This window comes from Diadema setosum, chromosome 9, assembly GCF_964275005.1.
Source record: "Diadema setosum chromosome 9, eeDiaSeto1, whole genome shotgun sequence".
NCBI lineage: Eukaryota > Metazoa > Echinodermata > Echinoidea > Diadematoida > Diadematidae > Diadema > Diadema setosum.
The window spans coordinates 24408897-24429024 of NC_092693.1; the positions used below are offsets into that span (position 1 = coordinate 24408897).

Below are 20128 nucleotides of genomic sequence, written 5' to 3' on the forward strand. Positions count from 1 at the left end.
TCAATCTCATGGCCCGTATGTCGATGGCGTGTCGTTATCAAATGCATTTGTTTGGTTTAGTTATATTCTAACGAATATAACTATTAAAGATATTAATGCAAAGTATGGAAACAAAATAGAAGATACAAAGTCAATGCAATAATTATCCATCATTTAACGTCAGGTACCAAGCTATATACTGTCCCTAAGAACACAACATAGCGAAGCAGAGAAATCATAGGTAAGGAGACATTTTAAAAATACGAAGTATTGCAAGTTTCTCCTTAATAGGGGATAGAAACAGTGGTTTTCCTACTTTTCTGAGCAAATTTCAAACTTTTGAAAGACCGAATACATCATTCAATCAAAAATCATGCTTCAGTGCTGTTGAACCGTTAGTAATAAACTCTGTGCCTCTACTGTACAATGTCCTTTCGATTCGAAGAAAGATAAGGGAAAATGGAGCTTGTCATAAAATCAGAGTTTAGAAACATTCATTTCTTTCTCTCTCACTTCAATTTTGGGAAAGTGCAATGAAATGACGGCTTCTATATATATGCCAAAAGAAAAAAAAAATCACCCATACAAAATTGCCGAAAAATATACAAACGTAGAAACGCTTGATTTACATCGGGAGGACAGGCCATATTACACACTGGTAAGAAATTTTTGCTGTTGATTCGCTCGCCGGACCAATTGCAATCTGAAAAGAGAGACTGTGCTGCCGTATATAAGATGATTGATGAGCCGTGGTAGGTCACGTGATGATATCTGCATCGGGAGTCGTCTTTTCGAATCACACCATATCTTCAACAGCACCACAGCTGGGGCGGTCTGGGAAGCATGGAGAAAGTCTAAATTTAGTTTAAGCCGTCGGGACAACATTAGATATGTCCCAGCTGCTGACGTCACAATCAGTGATCATGTGAAGAGGCGTATCCTTCCCCCCGTATTCATTTCCCACGTCGCCGGGATTCCCGTGATATGTTTGACCGACTTTCCACTTCTCTCTGACTTTTTCCCCTTTTTGTGGGACGTGTTTAAGTAGGAAACTCAACCGTCTCCTCGTGTTTGTGACAGATATACGGGAGCTAAGATTAAGTGTACAGTGGCCCAACGCCAAAAATGATTGGTCACCGGTTTGGCGATACTTTGGATTAAAAAAGAAGAATCTACCTTAGGAACTTTGATTACATTTTAAATCAATCAACAAACAAAACAAACTTTGATTGTGAAAATAATTGACAATGTAATTAACAAACTAAAAGAAGAAAGGTCATTGAGGGTGCACAAACTCGCACACACACACACATACACACACACACAAAAAAAAAAAAAAGCTTAAGGAGAAGTGCAACTTGCGTTAGGTAAAAATAATCTTGATGTAGACACCTGTCGACCCCTTACTCTCCCCTCATCTTCTCCATTACCTGCAGAGTGCATCGTTCCATTCCGTAGCGGCTTTTGCCTGTACGTATACCGCACAAGTTCTATTGCAATTCATAAAATACCAAATTGCAAGCTGGAAATGCAATTTGCAGTCGGGTAATTGCAATTCTGTTGACGAAAGCGTCAGGAAATCAAATCATAAAGTGTGCGAAGAATCAGGCCGAGGACCAAAGTTATGCAGCCAATAAACCCAGAAGTCGCTACGCCTGTCAGGCTAGGCTTTCGTGGGAAGCCAGAAGAGAAAACAACAAACACACAACAACAACAACAACAACCCAACCTATTGCATGGAAAAGAGTCTCCAAGACATACTCTGCCATCTAGATTACTTCTTCTTAATTCTTTTCCTGGATATTCTGACGGTATTTCTGTCTTCCTAGGAATAAACCACCTGTCAATATCTGGCAGCTGTGGCGTCGATTGCCAGATGCGTAAGACATTTCAAGCTCTAATGTCTCAGCCAGAAATCATATTGAACTCCGTACATATTTGACACATGTCACTTTCTATCAAGCAACACTAGTCTTGCTTACTTATTCCCGGGTAGATTTGATAATTCTGTGAATGATTTCATTGAAAATTATGTCGGTATTATCCTTTTTAATGCTTGATTTTCATGTTCCTCTTCTCTCTTTCTTATTCCTCAGTTTCATTTTTGTCATAATAATTCATTATTGCTTTTGCATTACCATATCATTGATTTTGTCATTATCATCACTGTTTTTTCATAAAATATTGTCATTATTATCATTATAAAAAAAATCATAATTATCATCATACTTGACTTGAGAAATAATGCTATTTTAGTGTATTCGGCAAGGATTCATTACAATGCCCGCCAAAAAAAAAAAAAAAAAAAACGAGCAAAAATTAAACTAAATCAATCGGAAGCCCATTAACCGTTCAATATTTCTAAATTCACCTTGAAGCGCGCATTCTCATTCAGAGAGAAGCCCAGTCACCTTCGAAAGATCCTGTCTGATCACTTACCAACCTTTTTGAACAAAATTTCCACCCTTGCTATCCCCTCTTCCCTCTCCCCTCTTCCCCTCCCTTCTCCTCTTCTCTAACTGCAGCCTTAACTTCCCTCAAAATGTCAAAACAGTTCGACGCCTCTGCGTCCAACACACATACACGACGTATTCCCTGTTGCCTGTAGCGTCACACGTTGTCGCTCGGTGGCTGGCGAGCGGTCTCTCATCTTTGTTTTTTCTACTCCCACCCCTAGAAAGGCAATCCTTGCGACCACATTTTGGCGCCTTTTATCCTGGCAGCAGCGTATCGAATATCTCGGTCTGGCTTCCTGGTTTCCTTGCAGAAGCTTTCAGGCCGAGCACAAAATATTTCTGGCAATGCTGAAATGCTAATTGTATGTTTTATATTTTGTTCATATAATGATGAATTGTAAGTGTACGTGTGGGTGTTTGTGTGTATGTGTGTGTGTATGTGTGTTGTGTGTGTGTGTGTGTGTGTGTGTGTGTGTGCAATTCACAGGAATCCTATCAACCGTATGCTGTCAATTTAAAGAGGCATTCCAGACGATTTATATAATTTCACAGCATGTATAGATCATAAATCAATATAGTGTCATCTATAGATTTGCGGAATTTATTGTGGTCATTGAGCAGATAAATCCATACTCTGTAAAACCCGAAAGATAATACACAGAATAATGATGATGACATAGAGGCTCACACATTCCATTATAATGTAGCAATCACCACTTGCTCTGTTAAACAATTTCATGTGTCTAGAATCTGTGCATGATTTCTTCTTTTGTTCTGCTTCCTTGAGCACCAAATTTTGCATTCTTATGTGAAGTCGCTATGTCATCATCCTTGTTCATTGTAGTTTGTTATGAATTTTGAAAATATTTTAATTCCTCATCCTATAATCACTGTCAATTTTAAAACTCTGTACCCAGTATAACCAATTTATAGATGTTCAAATAAAAAAACAAACTAAAAATAATTTGGAGGTCTCCTTTAATATCTACAATACACCGTGAGGAAAGTTAAAGTCATTTTATTTAGGGAAAATAATTGTATGCATACGCTTCCTAACAATAATTGCGCCCTCAGTCACTTGCATGCAGTTGGCTCCTGAAATGGCTTATCTCTTCTACATGGAAAAGCATAAAATACGAGGCCATTACTTCGTAACCAGCCTCGGTTTTTTACGAGTTTCTTGACATCATCATGTTTTAATCACTCGGTTAATTTCACTTTTTAAGCGAACATTACTTGGCTGGCAAGGAACAAAACTGTACAAGAAAATCGGGTATCAGACATTCAGACATTTCACAAAAATAATCCAAAAGGCAAACTTAACTAAAGACTAAACTTATAGTAAGTGAAAATCAGAAATAACTCCAAACAAGCTCCGTTTGTGTGTCAGCCTATGAGTATACCTAGTTACAAATATGTCTGAAGGTCTTGATTAGTCCTGCTTGGCCTATTTCACTGCATGTTTTGGTCATCATCATTTATGAATTTATTGAAAATTGCTACACACCCCACACTTCTTTCTAAGGCCTGCATATATCACATTACAAAATTAAGATCGATACGCCTTCAGATTGAATTCCAAGCTCTTTGAAGGATTTTTGCAGATTGAAGATTGATTTACATTGTATAGTGGGTATCTATTCTTATCCGGAACACAGCCAACAATTTAGGACTACTTTCTCAAGGGAATTTGCAGTCATTACGGGTAATAGGAATTGCGCACTAGGAATTAGTTCTGACTGGTACTCAGTAATTGATTCTTGGTCAAGCGAACCTCATGGCAAGGACAGCAGTCAAGTTGAAATGGACATGACTAATGGATAGCGCTATATGATATCTTTGGCTCTCATACCAACTGTCTCATAATAGCTCTTACGCGGACTGCTTGCGTTGGCTTAAACTTTCGTAATCATTGTTTGTCAGTACAGGAAAAACGTGTGACTTTTTAATGTAATAAGATGAAAAAAAGGAAGAGGGGTTTATCAAGTTGATCAAAACAGAGATTTTACGAATCATTTATGATATACACACTCTTGTGGTCATATTTGTTTTCATTGATCATTGTGTAAGAATCCAGCATTTGGACTACGAGACGGCATGTCTTTTGCAGACACTAACCTTTATACTTTAATTGGCGGAATGCGATGCTTTACAGCAGTATTGCAATAAATCTATTTTTGATAATCATTCCACTTTTTAAAACGATGAAAAGAAACGCTCGCCCATGTGTTAACATCCTGAAGTAAGCACTATAAGATAGCACTTAACTTTTTTTTCCACTTTTTTTTCACTAAAAATTAAAAAGAAGCCAGCACAACGGTAGTGATCCCTTTTCAATGGAAAGTCCAGCTTATGTTAGTTTGGACCGACGAGTTGAGGGAGTGTCAATACTTGTTCTGCTTTTCACAGATCTGAATGTCCGGTATATGAGCGCTAAATCCTTTAATGGGGTCAGCCTACCGCTGTGACAAAGTGTGATTGACGAATATTATCAGATATCTAGGAACGCACTCACCACTAATTGCTCCGCAGGTCGAAGAAAATTGAGTGACACCTGCATAGCGTGTCTTCCCTGAGTTTACACGTAATGCCAGGAACATCGACAGTGAAGAGAATGTTGACTAGCCTTACATTATAGTGATTTTAAATTATCCGTAATGATTTGCATTAAACGTGAACTGACTAGACACAGGACAGTGAACATTCTTTAGAAGTTTCTTTTTCACCTCAATCGTATTCATTGGCATCTAGTCTCTTCTTTGCCATCTTTGCAGGTATACATTACTTTAAGCAAGCTTATAACACACACTTACAAATTAAATACAGTAAACTCAACAGCTTATGAGGACCATTATTATCATAGTTAATAAAGTCTTGGTGTGGAGATGACGATGTGTTTGTAATGGTTGTGCATGTGTGTCTGTGTGGGTGGGTGGGTCTATGAGCATAAGTAGGCCTATGTAAGTGAATAATAGGACAAGCATAACACTTTCTCCGGAAATTTTCGGAGAAAGAAAGAGAGAGAGAGGGAGGGAGCGTGAGAGAAGCAAGTACCTGAAATATTACGATACGTGACCTGTGTAAAACAATCTAGGTTTGCTAGGTGGGCCTCAACAGGCACTCCCAGCTTCACAGACAATGACGAAGATTGGTATTGGCGCAAAATGGCCTACTGGCACATTTACTTTGCATGCATCGCGGCCAAAGAGTAACCCAAGTATTTTGTTGCCATGGAGTCGATGTGCTAATGACGGAAGTGGACTACTGATGGCAGTTCTGTGTCAAACAAACATTTTATTTCTCATAAAAGATTTGTGGTTGTTGTTGTCATGCATGAGAAAAGGAAGAAAGGTTGACTACACAAGAAAAAAAAAAGGATAATTGTATAATGTTTTTACTCGCTTTCTCAACTCTTCGAACAGCACCATGAACAAACTACGAATTAAAGCTAAGTGCTGCTGTTGTGTTAATGTATTAATCTGCCTTGTTAGACATAGTTAGACACAATCTCCAAACATAGTTAAGAGATAATTATGTTCCCACGTTTATTATTACATATTTTCTCATATCTTCCCCCCCCCCCCTCCACCTCACCCCCCCCCCCCCTCCCCCGATACCCAGCATACTGGAACACTTCGATCCCGGGTCGCGCGACCCCCTTGCTCACCAATATTGTTCTTATAACAGCGAACTTTATGAGAGTGTATTAGACTAACGTTGCCGTCTTACCCTACTCAAGTTAGCACGCGCTAAGATTGATCTTTCTTGACACCGCACATCACTTTTCATTAGACTAAATGTGTGTGCAGAGCCAAACGGGTTTTGCAGGCGCCCGTACGTAAAATCCATACAGAGCTATGTGCTCAAACCACCGCCTCCCTTGTCATAAAGACGTTGAATAGCGGGTAGTCATGTTTAAAGGGAATCGTCTGCCAAGAAGTGACTTGGATGGGATTTACCAAGATGTTTTCTCGACAAAATTCCAAAAATCAAATCATATAGTATTGATTTTTCACTTTCCAAGTGAATGTAGATTTCTATAATTATGTCAATACTACTGGGTAAATCATGGGTAAATATGGTATAAAATAACACTCACTCGTTGCAAATGATTGACAAGTTGCCCTACATCGACGTAAATAAGCACTGAATTGATCAGTGTTTTAGTAGTAGCCATGATAAAAGATAATGGGCGTACGTATCCGAGCAGGATTCGAACCTACGACCTCCTGATCTCCGAACAGGCGTCATCTTCACTAGACCACCGAGCTTCCCCCCGACAGTAAGTGCTGGTTCTAATCCTTATAGCATGCAGCGGGTAATCATTCAAATTCATGAAATTCTTACATCGAGATGTTTTTCATTGCAACTGATTGACACTCACACGTATATTAGAAAAAAAAATGTTGAAGGACATTCTGCGAATCTCAAAAAAAGAAAGAAAGAAAGAAAGAAATTGGGAGCTGCTTTGATGTCCCAGTTTCCGTATTGGTTTGCTCTCCTCGGAAACTACGAGTCTTCTTGTATTGCTATGATTGATAATGTTGGGTTTCAAACTACGTTAATGTCTTGGTTTCCAATCATGATGCACTATAGAGATGATCAAACTCTTTTAAGTTGAATCATTGTTAAGTTTATTTCATTATTTTGAGCGACGTCTTCCTTATCAAAGGTCTAGCATCTTCAGCCATGTTTTTGCAACATTTCACTTTTTGCAACAATTCGTTCTTCTTTTGTATTTTCTCACTACTCTGCCCATGCTCTTTCGAATTCCTTGTGCTTGATCACGTCAATCCCAAACTACGCATACTACATTGATTGATATAATATGATGATTATGTCATATGCGCATCTGTTCTATATATATATATATATAATATATATATATATATATATATATATATATATATATATATATATATATATACATCTTCCTCTAAATGTATTGATACGATGTAACGAAATATGATTTCTCATCATGTTCATTATCTTTTGACTAGACCAAGAAAGGCATGTCATCGTGAGAATCGACCGGCAGTTTCCCTCTCCCTCTCCTCTTTCTCTCTCTCTCTCTCTCTCTATTCCTCCTGTCACACACACACACACACACACACACACACACACACACACACACATTAATTAGGGTTCGATTTCAGCAGTGACGCGTCTATCTCGATCTGCCCTAGTTACGTTAAGACAAGGTATTCGATGATACATGACACTTGTTTTTTGGGGGGAGATGACACGAAGTACAGACAAATGACATGGATGTACAGAGGAAGAGTGAAAAGGGAAGTGAAAAACAACAACAAAACAAGTAGGGAATGAAAAGTAGTCGGATGTTTCACCGAGAAGTATACGAGGGAATAGTTGTAGGATTAGAAAGAAACCAACCACAAAATCTGGTGCTGCCAATAAGGACGGTATTGTGCTGGGTGTTATTACTACGACCACATGTGCTTGTGCGTAATTAGAAGTTATTCAATCTGTCATTACCGTCGTCACTTCGTTGCATTTTAAGATATCTAGGCGTCCTGAAAGAGTTAATATTGTTCATCATTTCCGGTAAGCACTGATGAGGGTTAACATTTTGTTATCATGCAAAGTTCCTTTTGCACATCGATCGTAAGACATGTTACAAGGGTCGTCTTGACATTAGGAGGCCTACATAATTATTGAATATGAACAATACTGAAGTGCTAAAAGCGTAGGCATCAATTAGTTACAGTGACATGATTTTAACATCTTGACATTTCTTTTGTACATACCACTGGCAGAAGACTTGTGCCATTTTTGTAGTAGTATTGTTTTACATCATATCTATGTTGTTTGTAATCGATGTGTTTCTGTCTACAACAAACTTGTTTTTCCTTTTTCTTCCTTTCTTTCCATTTAGCAAAGGAATCCTCTTGCACAAGCAAGCCGCTGTCACCCTTTAATGTGAAATGAATCTCACACGTCTATGTAATGACCTTATTATATGGCTAACTCAATACGTCCCGACGCCGCTTGCAGCACCCGAGGGGCCGTGTCCCGTTCGTGCCCGCCCTCCGAATGGGGCTCGAGCCAACATCCCAGCCACTTTCACACACTTCTGATGGTAGCTTTTAAAGGGTACTTCACTATGATTGTCTCGCCAACTTATCATCAGCAGTGAAAACACGTCTTCCACGCAGATTTTGAAGCTTTCGACTCTCTCCCTTCGCTAAAAATCATCGTAAATGTAAAGAACGAGATGTATCGCTAAATCACAAAATTCCCCTATTTTATCGAAACAGCAAGGCACCGTGGAAAGTGATACGCCTTTTTCTTAATCGCGTGCCAATCTAAAATCCTATTAAAGATATTTCCGTCATTTACTGACGATAGTAAATTATAAATTGCACTATTGCAAGTGTTAGCCTCGAGGTGACTTTGATAAGTAGGCACACTACTCTACCTGTACAGACTTGTATAAAGTAACTGTTAATGCGAGATGGCAGACTTAGCCAGAATCGTTTGCTTGACAATAGGATGAAGAAAAGCCCTAGCTTCGTTATCAAAGTACATTTTAACCCGCAGCACATCTTACCAAGGATTCTTCAATACTGTCACTGTTTCTTGTGAACCTACACAATCACGTCCTGTATCAGTTCTCTCAAACGAGAGGGATAGAGGAGGCTTTCCTACTTTCATTCGAGCACCGAGAGCGGATCCCTTGATTGAGTGCCTAGACGCACCCGTAATCTCACCCAGATGTGTACGTATTACAGTGGGCCCCTTTCCATACACCCCTTAGCGGGAATTAGCCGAGAATAGCCGCGCGACGTGTACTATAGATTATAGTTTCTAGCACATGCAACACTGCGGGTTATGTCTAGTGATAGTCCTATAACCGTTTCATCATCGCACACAGGTTTCCTTCACCTCAATGTATTTAGCAGCTCATCTAGACGAAACATAAAACACTGTTACTGTGATTTCCCAGGAATTTCCAAGGGAATTGTTTCATTTGTGCCACTATCGAGAGACTTGTGCTTACTTTGTGTGTATAATAGAAGGTCTTTCTTCCTCTTTCTGTCTGTAGTTTTGCACAGTAGATCAAGCAAGGGCTAACCACAAAAGTGCGGTGTGTACCTGCTATGAGCTGCATTTAGACAGCAAAAGCAAGGCATTTCCATTTCACGAGTCTCTTTACGTACGACGCACATTAACCCTGTCAATACTAGAGCTTTGAGATACTCTCGAAATCGTATGCAGCATAGTTACAGGTGAGATCGACAGGGTCAGACTGTTCATTTTGTAACGGAGTTAAGTCTACAATTCCTTCATAACAATAATTGCTGTGCTAGCATCATTTTACAATGGCACACACACACACACACACACACACACACACACACAGACACACAAACACGCACCTTCACAGAAAAAAAAAAACCTTCAAAAATAAACTTCAATGACTTCATTAGTAGTCTTGCAGACAACAAGTTAAAGGAGAGCAATGAATCAACCTCCTTCCCGTGCACTATTATCTTCAGACTGTAAAATGAGGCTGCGTTAATCGAAAAGAGCTATTTCGGGTCAAAATGTAAGAACGTAGGAGTGTTTGTCGTAGTGTGACTGATTCACTCCTCGATGAGGGGTGTAATTTTTCCTTACACCTTTTTTTTTTGCTTACACCAGTAAACAAATTCTACATCACGTGGCATGTACTGATGATATAGTACGCAGTTGAGAAGAATCCATGACATAACAGTATAATGTCGGACGGCATGAAAATGTATACGGACATGGCGTGTGACACTCATGTAATGACTTCCGTCTGCATTTTTACGGAGCAGCCATTTTGACAATATGAACAACTACATGACTTCATACAGCAGCTAGGGAAAATGGACATAACTGATATAATCAATATTATCATCATTTGGTTTTCAATCAACCTTCTGTTCATGATTATAAAGAAGGACAACAAGGGAATCAAACCAAGGAGGGATCACACATACATGTACATCCTTGATCAAACAAACTGCAGGATGACAAGCATAGACTCTTGTTAACCGAAGCACCTGATGTTAGTCAATTATTAGATGACAATGACAAACAAATTACTAGGTTACCTAATGCATTCAAGATAATGAATATTACTTTCTGTGTGTAAATGTGTGTGTGCGTGTGATTGTGCGTAGTGCGTTGAAGAATTAAATATTAAGCTCAAACTGTATAGGTATAGGTGTCCTTGTGTACGGACAGGTGCATGACGAACGGTTGGTTCCCGCCTACAGGAAAAGGTAAAAAAAAAAACAAACACACACACACACATACGCATACACAAACGAATACGCATGAATAGCTCTCTTTCCCGCCAAATCGCGATTAATTCGGATGTAAAAGTGGGCGCGCGAGACTGCTGGATTCCCTCCTCCGTTCCTTCTCCACTGTCCATCCATAATGGATGAGAAGACGTGTCTACAATGGATCACGCTGACTGCAGATCGCTTGCCTTGAGAGGGGAGTCAAAGGGTGTCATAGGTAAAGGGTGGTGGTGGGTGAAGATGGTGCTACGAATTAAGTGGGGATGGGGCGGATTCAGGTAAACTTATTAGGAATGCACCCTTGATAAAATGTTTTAATATTGTCAAAGACACATGACCACTCTCACTTCTTAATATCTCATATAAAGAACAAGAAGCTAGACACAAAAGCGCTCATGGCTTGATACGGAAGAATGCAGTAAATGGTGTATGTGTATATAGTTGTATCTTGACTTTTTTAATGAACGAAACAATGAAACAATAATATTATTGTGCCTCAATAACTGTCGTGCGTTGTTTGTATTAGTTTCTCTAACTTTGCGTAGATCAAAGTACTGTTGAGTATTATGCATGTCTGTCAGTGTCTGTATTTGTTTGTGTGTGTGTGTATTATGTTCATTCTATGCATATTGGTGTTTGTGTGCGTATATTATAATCCATGCATCTGTCTATGCCGCCTTTCTCCACGTTTGTCGACCAGCATCTCGTGGTCTTACTTTCCTCAAGGGAAATACAAGCTATCACAGTGGCGGATGGGGGGGGGGGGGAAGGGGGGCATCGGGCCAGCGTCCCCCTTGGTCTTTTGTCTTTTTTTTATATAAAAGAAATTAAAAAAGAAAATAATTACAGGGGAGTCACCGAGAGCGCAACCCCCCTTTAATTTTGTTTCCTAAGACTGCGCTCAAGCCTTTTTTTTTTTTTTTTTTTTTTTAGTTGTCAGCAGCTGATGAAACCGGAAGTGGCACGAGAAAATTCCTATTAAGGCCCCCTTTTTGTTTTACTTTTCAGCTGATGAAACCAGAAAGTTGCAACTTGCTTCCGCCCCCCCCCCCCCTTTACGGAATTCCTGGATCCGCCCCTGTATCAGCATTTTCGATGGGTTTTCCCCGCGAATATTCAGTGATTACCGTTAGCCCAATATCACACACTTGAGCCAAATAAAAATCAGGCAACTGTCAAGGGTGTTTGCTTTTGAGAAAACCATTCCTGAAGATTTCTTGCTTTACCACATTTGCAGAAAAGGACTAGGAACGTGACCAAGAACAAATTTGGGTTATGTTGTTCGTTTGTTTGTTCGTTTCTCTGAAAGAGAAAATTGTCCATAATTTTCAGTGTTTTAGATCTTGGTTTGAGAGCTCGATTTGTAAGAAGATAAATTCCACGATCCACGACGGGAAGTTGCGAAGCTGGGACGCTCAGCACCGCTCACGACAGAATGCTAAGTAGTCGACATAGTTTTCCCTCACTGAATTTTTTAACTTGATATGCTATTCACTTCAAAATTCTGAAATACATTCATAGAAGACGTTAAACATAGTTTAATCTCAGGAAGATTCAGAAGACCATGTTTGTGAAAATGTTCCTTCCCTTTAGGGAGTCGTTTTGATATTGCTGTTACCGTATCAATGCAAATGGACGAGTATTGTCAATCTCGATTACGTCAGCCATGAGCGTCCAATTTCAGAAATCTGTTAGCTTCAATGATAGCTTACATTTCGAATTTTCATTCACTGCATCTTTTCCATATTCTTCCATATTTAGCTTCCCCGTTCTGTATCTTCTTTACAAAAATGTATTTACAAATTGACTTGTGCGTAATATTATGTGTATCTTGTGTGTGTGTGTGTGTGGGTGTGTGTGTGTTAGTGCGTGTGTGTGTATGTTTACTAAGCCAGCATTAATTTACCTGTGCACAAACACTGCTCTCTTGGGGTTCTCATCAGCATATCACATTTGTTTGTTTGGTTTAATTTTTTTCCTACGTTCCTATGTCAGGGGAGTTTGTCATTCTATTTCATAATGGAATACATGTACTTAGATTGATACAAATTCATCGCATAGTATTTAGACATCATTTTGTCTTATAATTGGTCGCAGTAATTTCACCTGTACCGCCCAAGCCATCCGCACAAGCGACAATGTCTATGTTTTTCACACACGCACTCCACTCGAATGAACGGTACTGTCGGTAAAAAAAAAAAAAAAAATGAAATAAAACAAACACAAAACCCCGAACTCTTCTGGCTTTAATATACTTCATGAGCATTTAGGCAGACTCAAATACCCTTGCGTGTCTATCGGTGGGCCCTCTCGCCTTTGTCGGTCTAATGCCCCTATGGCTGCTTTTTGGCAGTCTAATTCTCTCGGAGCTTTTAGGTTAGATTATGCTCCAAAACTATATACCTCGAGGACCCCGCCGGCGTTTTTTTGCGACTCGGTGATTTCGGAATGCCGATTATTGCGCATAAGCTGAAACTGGAATGAGCCCCAAACACAATTCCTTCTTTCAACGTAAATCCCTATGTAAGTCCCTGTCGAGATTCCTACAATAGAGTACAGGCGAGCAGTGAATGTTGAAGGGAGGGAAAGTGACTTATTATGGCTGGGAGATGGATTGCCAGATCGTTGAAGCAATCTTTGAAGCAATAAGGGTGTATCATTAATCCCATAACTTCACTTGAAATATCACACCACGGAGCCGTGAGCTATCTGCATTACGATAATAAATGCTGAGATTTGCTTACCATGCATTTCTCGTTTGCGTATAACGTAATATAGTTGATGGGTGCTGTTCGTGTTCGGTGTTTTGCCTCCGAGCTAGTCGTCAAGGAGTCAGCGTGAAAATCTGAATCATGCACAAGGATCGAACGCGCGCATAAAAATTCCCGCCGCCACATGGTTCCTGATTGCCATTTTGTAAACATCACCGCAAACCCACGATTACTCGTGAAAAAAAAAAAAAGAAAAAAAAAAGAAGCTAGAATAAATCTTCTTCCGATTCTATGCAGCCTATAGACTCGTTTTGCGCCAATACCTTGTGAAGGCAACCATGTTTCTCAAGCGTGTGGGACAATGTCCGCCAGCAGGGTGTTGAGACGGACAGAAATGCTAAGGAATCGAATTTGTAACTTGATATAGAAAGCTTTTGAGAGTTACACTTAGTTGATGACAGTACGCCGTGCACTGCGCTATAATAATGTACAATGTGTATTAATATTCCAATATTTACCACCGTATAGTACATGAGCAAGGTTACAATTTTCCTGAAAATATGTAAAAAAAGTTTGGGCATTAATAATGAACGTATAGCTCCTCCAATAAAACCCCTAAGAGCACGCTTATATGCCTGGGCTCGTTCAGTGCAGGAGTGATTTGAGATGATTTTTTTTCTTCATTTGTTTGTTTGTTTTGTTTGTTTTTTTTTTTTTTTGGTCAAGTGTTGTGCCAAATGCTGAAACGCTGGAATTGTTGGACTGATCAGGGGCTTACCTGTTAGAATGAAAACCGCAATTGATCAGTGATTTTGGTTGGGTAATGTGGATAATACACCTGGGGTCCTTTGCATAAAAGTTACTAGTGTGGTAACTTTGCCATCCAGTATTACTACCATGGCAACAACACCCAACAGCCAATCAAAATCAAGTATTCCATGGGAGTTACCATTGGATGGCAAAGTTACAATAATATATAGTAACTTTTATGCAACGGGCCCCAGGAGTTAATCGACAACATTGATCGATCCTTAACCGTTGACTCATCCAGACAAGAATCTGCAGAGTACATCGTCATTACGACTGCATCAAAGTCATTTAGAGTTCCATAAAAAGTAACGTGAGGCTGATGACTCTGTGTGAATCCACATCATGACTGCCGCTGTGTACTTTCGATGGGAATGGAATTTCACATCGTACAAGGACACACTGGAGGTCGGAAAGCCAAATATATCAGTAAGCGTTGGTGCATGATTAAGAATGATATAAGAAATCATGGAATATATCATATTACTGACATTTGCTGCCATTCAGGAAGCATATCCTTTCTCACACTTCTTGCTATCATCGGTAGTGCACTCCGCGGTAATTCAGCGCGTCATAATTCTTGGCAAAGAGCACCCGCCGTCCATTAGGTGTTCAAGAAAAATGCTCCTCTTAAAGCCTGATTGATCAAGATCGCTCAAAGGTCTCGGGGACAAATAACACTCTTTACCAGACACAGACATCCTTCATGGTACGCGTCGGGTAATATAATCACTGGTAGTATCAAAGAAGAATAGAAAGAGAGAGAGAGAAAAAAAAATAGAGACAGTCAAAGACAAGGGAAAGGGGGGGGGGGGACATCGAGATAGCGTAAGGAAACAGTGTTGCAGACACTTAGATAGACAGATAGATATGTCGGGATAAAGACAGAGACAGGTTATATAGATCTAAAGATTGAGATAAAGATCAAGACATATACATATATGACATAAATGTATATACATACACACACAAACACGCACACACACACACACACACACACACACATATTATTTCAATCTTATTATATCATCTATACTTCCCACTATTTCTTTCTCTATCTCATCCCCCTCTCTCTGTATGTACGTATATATATATATATATATATATATATATATATATATATATATATATAACATATATATATACATATACATATATATATATAAACATATATATATACATATATATATATATATATATATATATATATATATATATATATACACACGCACATATATATATATATATATATATATATATATATATATATATGGATGTACAGAGAGAGGGGGAATATAGAGATAGTAGGAAGTATAGATGATATACTGAGATTGAAAATATCAACACTAATACTCAAGACCCTAAATGCAACCCTTTCCGAACGTTATATAATCCATATCTTGCTCAGGACTTTTCCGTCTTATTCTTTACCTTTTATCTTTTGTCTCTTCTTCCGTTTTCTTCCCACCTATGCAAGGTGCCATTTTACCCCACATCACCGTTGTAATCACAGTTCACATCCAACAATAATCGAATTGCCTGGGTACCAATGTTGTCATAGTTGATGTATACACGCAACCCCCGCTTTTTTGGAAAGACGCCCACGGATCACATTTGTTGTTGTTTTTTCCCCTCCTCCCCAGCAAGAACCTGTTTTGAGAAACGATTTCATCAATATGCATGAGATGTTAATCGAAGACATACTGCCCCCGCCAAACAGGAGCCGCTTCGTACAACCCGATGATCTATTGTCTAATTTCGAATGACATTTTGCGAGAAAAACTGCCTTTATTCGATCCTAATTCGTCTCTCCACAGACGTTTCAAGATTTTTAAGGTAGCGAGAGGAAAGAAAGAGCTGGTAACAAGCAAATTTGAAAATGCAAAAAAGAGAGCTATACAAAAAAGAGAAAAAAGGAGAAATGGGGAAACGTATTCACTCTTCAGAAATTTACGATGCGCGTTCCATTTTGCCTAGAAGCACAAACACTTGTAATGTGATGCAATCTTTTTGGAAATCCTTTTTCGTCGAACAAAAATCTTTATTTCATGCGCTTTCTGAATTAAGAGAAAGATATTCGTCTCCAAAGGTTCCTTTTTTTTTCTCGAGGCTTTAGAATTTCCAAATGGCGGTTAAAACGTGTATGCCATGGTACGGATGTGTACAAAATACTCATTTCTGTCCCACCGCCACTCTCGCTGTCTGTGGATCTCGTCTTTTCCTTTATATCTTGCACAACAATCTCTCGTTGTTATACGTATTGTTGGTCAATTTGTTGTTGGTATACGATGTCACTGGAGACAGCCAAACGAATCTGGATCCTTTTTCACAGCGATGTTTTCTATTATGTATGATGTTAGATGATACTGGATTACGTTTCTTTTACATACAATGAGATATAACTGAAAAAAATCTAATATTGTAAAAATAAACAACTCGATAAAATATCGATATTTTCTATTTTGCAATTATTTCAGTCTCAGCATATACAGAAAAAAAGGAATTCGTTAAATTGCAACATAACAATCATGAACATTGATTATCTATCTTAAGATAAAAAAGACCACACATACACTGACATTGTTTCATTGCATTACATTAGACAAACATGTAACAGCAGGGCAGTAAGTAAATAACATATCTTCATCAATAGTAATATTGACATACCATGTTAACCTGATATCTCTCTTTTGATATTTTGTTTACTATAATTATTGTCCCTTTTATCAACTATTGCAATATTTATTGGGGAAATTGCAATGAAACCGACTCGTTTAAATTATTTCACTATAGAAAAAAGGAGGAGGATTTGTTCATGGATAGTCTTCATATCTAGCCCGTACTGACCCATTGTTTTAATTGTTGAAAGTGTTTTGAATGTACATGCTATAATTTTTTTTCCAAGTAGGCCTAACTGTATTCATATTCAAATATAGATAATGATTCCTTTATCAATGTGCACTCTTGCCCAACGCGCAAACGTTGCAACATTTTCTACAGCTACCCCAGAAAATTACTAGCTCTTGAATCTCATGGCATACTGAATGATTAACCTTAGTCTTCAGATTCTTTTACTATCACCTCACAAAAATAAATGCTGATCATTCGGCATGTCACGAAATCAATTCAATTTTGGTTATCATCTTCCTTTTGAAACCGTAAACACTGCAAGCGGTATTTAGACTTTTAAAATCAATAAATGAACTTAACTTCAAAACATGTTCTCACGCCAAATTTAATCTGTGCACATTAAAAAAATCCTGTCAAAGGACTAAAGCATGCCCCCTTCTTCTCCTCCCTTCCTTATTCCCTCCCTATTCCCTCACGATTCCCTTACGATCAGATTTTTGCATTGATAACACCCAATATGATTAAACCATCATTCAATTTGGTTAAGCGGTCACAGAGAAATGTGGATTGTTGTAATGTCATGTCATGAGTCTGATTCTTCCAAGTTTAGCACTTGGATGCTCTTGGAACTGCATATTAATGTATAAACACAATTGACAGAACTTGGAGGGAAGGGATTCCTAACATGCTCTACAAAAATCCTCATTTCTCTTTGATCACTGAAGCAAATCGAATGGGGTTTTCTGTAAGATCTGGGCAATGAGTACTGTTATAGTTTCATACCCTGAAATTGTGTTTGGCTTGATTCACTATTTTTAAAGTTATCGTTGAGAAGGGTACCGTTGTATTTTGGGGGGACATACGATATAGAATGAGGTACGTTTCCCGTGAGGTCATTCAAGCATGAATCTAGTGTCGGTCCCTGCCACAGCTATAGTCAATTGAACTTTGAAAACTGAATGTGCAGAAAGTTAACTTGCTCTGACACAGTCGTCAAAATGCCCGTACTAAAAAATCAAGACAGATTATGCTGAATTTCTTCTTTTAGTTCTACATGTGCCATGCACCGAATCAAACATTCGCTATATGGCATGTATGGTATTGAATTTCTTTTGCACATCGTTTACGTCAGTGTTGCAGGGACGAATAAATGAGGTGAAATTGAATGAAGTTGCCCTGTTGTTGACCAGGGTCAATCGGTTATGTTTTTACGCAAATACTATCGTCAAATTTCCATTGCAGTGATGGAGAGGAAATTACTCATTATGGTAATGACAAGGTTATCATGGGAGCAAAACTATACAGTGCAACGGTAGTAACCTGAGCAATTTTTCATCTCGATAGAAATTATCATTTGCATTCGTCCTTTGATGCTGTTGTCCTTGTGAGTGTGTGTGTGTGTGTGTGTGTGCGTATGTTTGTATGCGTGTGTGCGTGTGAGTGTGTATAGTGGAGGGGGTAGGAGGATGGGAGGAAAATGTGTATTTCCGCAATAATGATGTGCACACACACACACACACTCACACACCCCCCCCCCACACACACACACAGACGTACACTGGAGCACACATACATAGATATATTTTTATACGTAGATGTATATGTGTCCCTATGAACGATCATTACGTCGGCTTATCAAAACAGATTAAGCAGACGGGTGCTGGTTAGACGAGGAATCACAAAAGGTCATATATGTTCCCTTCGCTTAGAAACTCTGGGAACCTATGATAGAGACATACAGAAAGATATAAATGTGTAGCAGGCGCTGCCTGTTTCACATGTTGGTCAATACCGGAATACCCCAGTGCCATGGGACATGTGTGGCGTAGAAAACATACCGGTATTGACATTATTGCGATACACGTCGGCCATTATGTTCTGGAAAAAAATGAAAGTAAGTACTTGAGGGGTGCATGTTATTCGTCAAGTATTTTAGTCTCACCTGTGTATGTGTGCATGACAATTTCTGTATACGATTTCATGGGAAACCATCGATATTTCCGCAGTGTTTGCGCCGTATTCACATCATAACTCAGCCTCCATCTTAGTCAAGACACTGGGGTCTATTAATATGCAGTGCGGTTTGGAGCATCATGATATTATTACGACACGACATGGCTACGTCCTCCCTGTATGACCTTTATGTCGAATCGGTGGCCGTGCTTCGAGTTATGAAACGCGAACGTTGCCCATTCAGTCTGCTGACTACGACATTCATCTCTTTCGAACCAGCAGATTTTCTGCCCATCAATGTTTAAAAATAGAACGCATAGATGCAGGTTAAAGAAGTCTGCTATTAAAGTTTGGCATTTTGTGCAAGAAGAGAACAAGAAAATGCCTCGTACAAAGCAAAGGAGGTGGGATTACTCAGATTTACCAGGATCTTAGAGCAGAAATATTGCCTGTTCTCCGGGGGTATACATATTCCCCTCTAGTGGTAATCCTTATTTGTGATCGACGGCCTAAAATCGAAATCCGATGTTGCATGCGAGCTGAAATAAAGCATGTTTATACACTGTGCAATTCTTAGTTCTCCGCCAAATGGTTTCCGCGTATGTGTGTGGGCTTGTACGTGTGTGTTTGTGTGTGTACACACGAACATGTGAGCGCAAGTGCAGCGCACTTCCACTGGAAAACACTCGTCGACACTCGCTCCTTAAAATCCTGAATTTTTCATAAATGTCAAGCCATTTCCAGCCTTATTACAATCGACTCTTCCCACACTTGCTCTATCCCAAGTGGATTTTCGGCAAAATCTTGATGGGTTCTCGATAGCTGTGACGTGGCCTTAAATAACGAGCTTTCTATACATCTGTGTCAACTGTGATTGTAGGGCATGAGTTACTATGTTGTCCAAGACAGTAGGCAAAGGATTAAGATATCCCTGCAAAGGGCAAACGTCAAACAAGCCAATAATCCGATTGAAAGTCTCTCACACCCAGATTGGAAAAGTGCGTTATATAGTTGTTTTTGTTTTCCTATGGTTTTTCCCGCGGAAGTACAGGTGTATCTTCGTTTTCCCGATCTG

At 39.1% G+C, this 20128-nt stretch overlaps 1 protein-coding gene across 1 annotated transcript in view; it reads right to left on the reverse strand.

The window, feature by feature from the left end:
* LOC140232933 (sphingomyelin phosphodiesterase 3-like) overlaps window positions 1–20128 on the reverse strand; it is a 112260-nt gene that overhangs the window by 47793 nt on the left and 44339 nt on the right. The window lies entirely within an intron of this gene.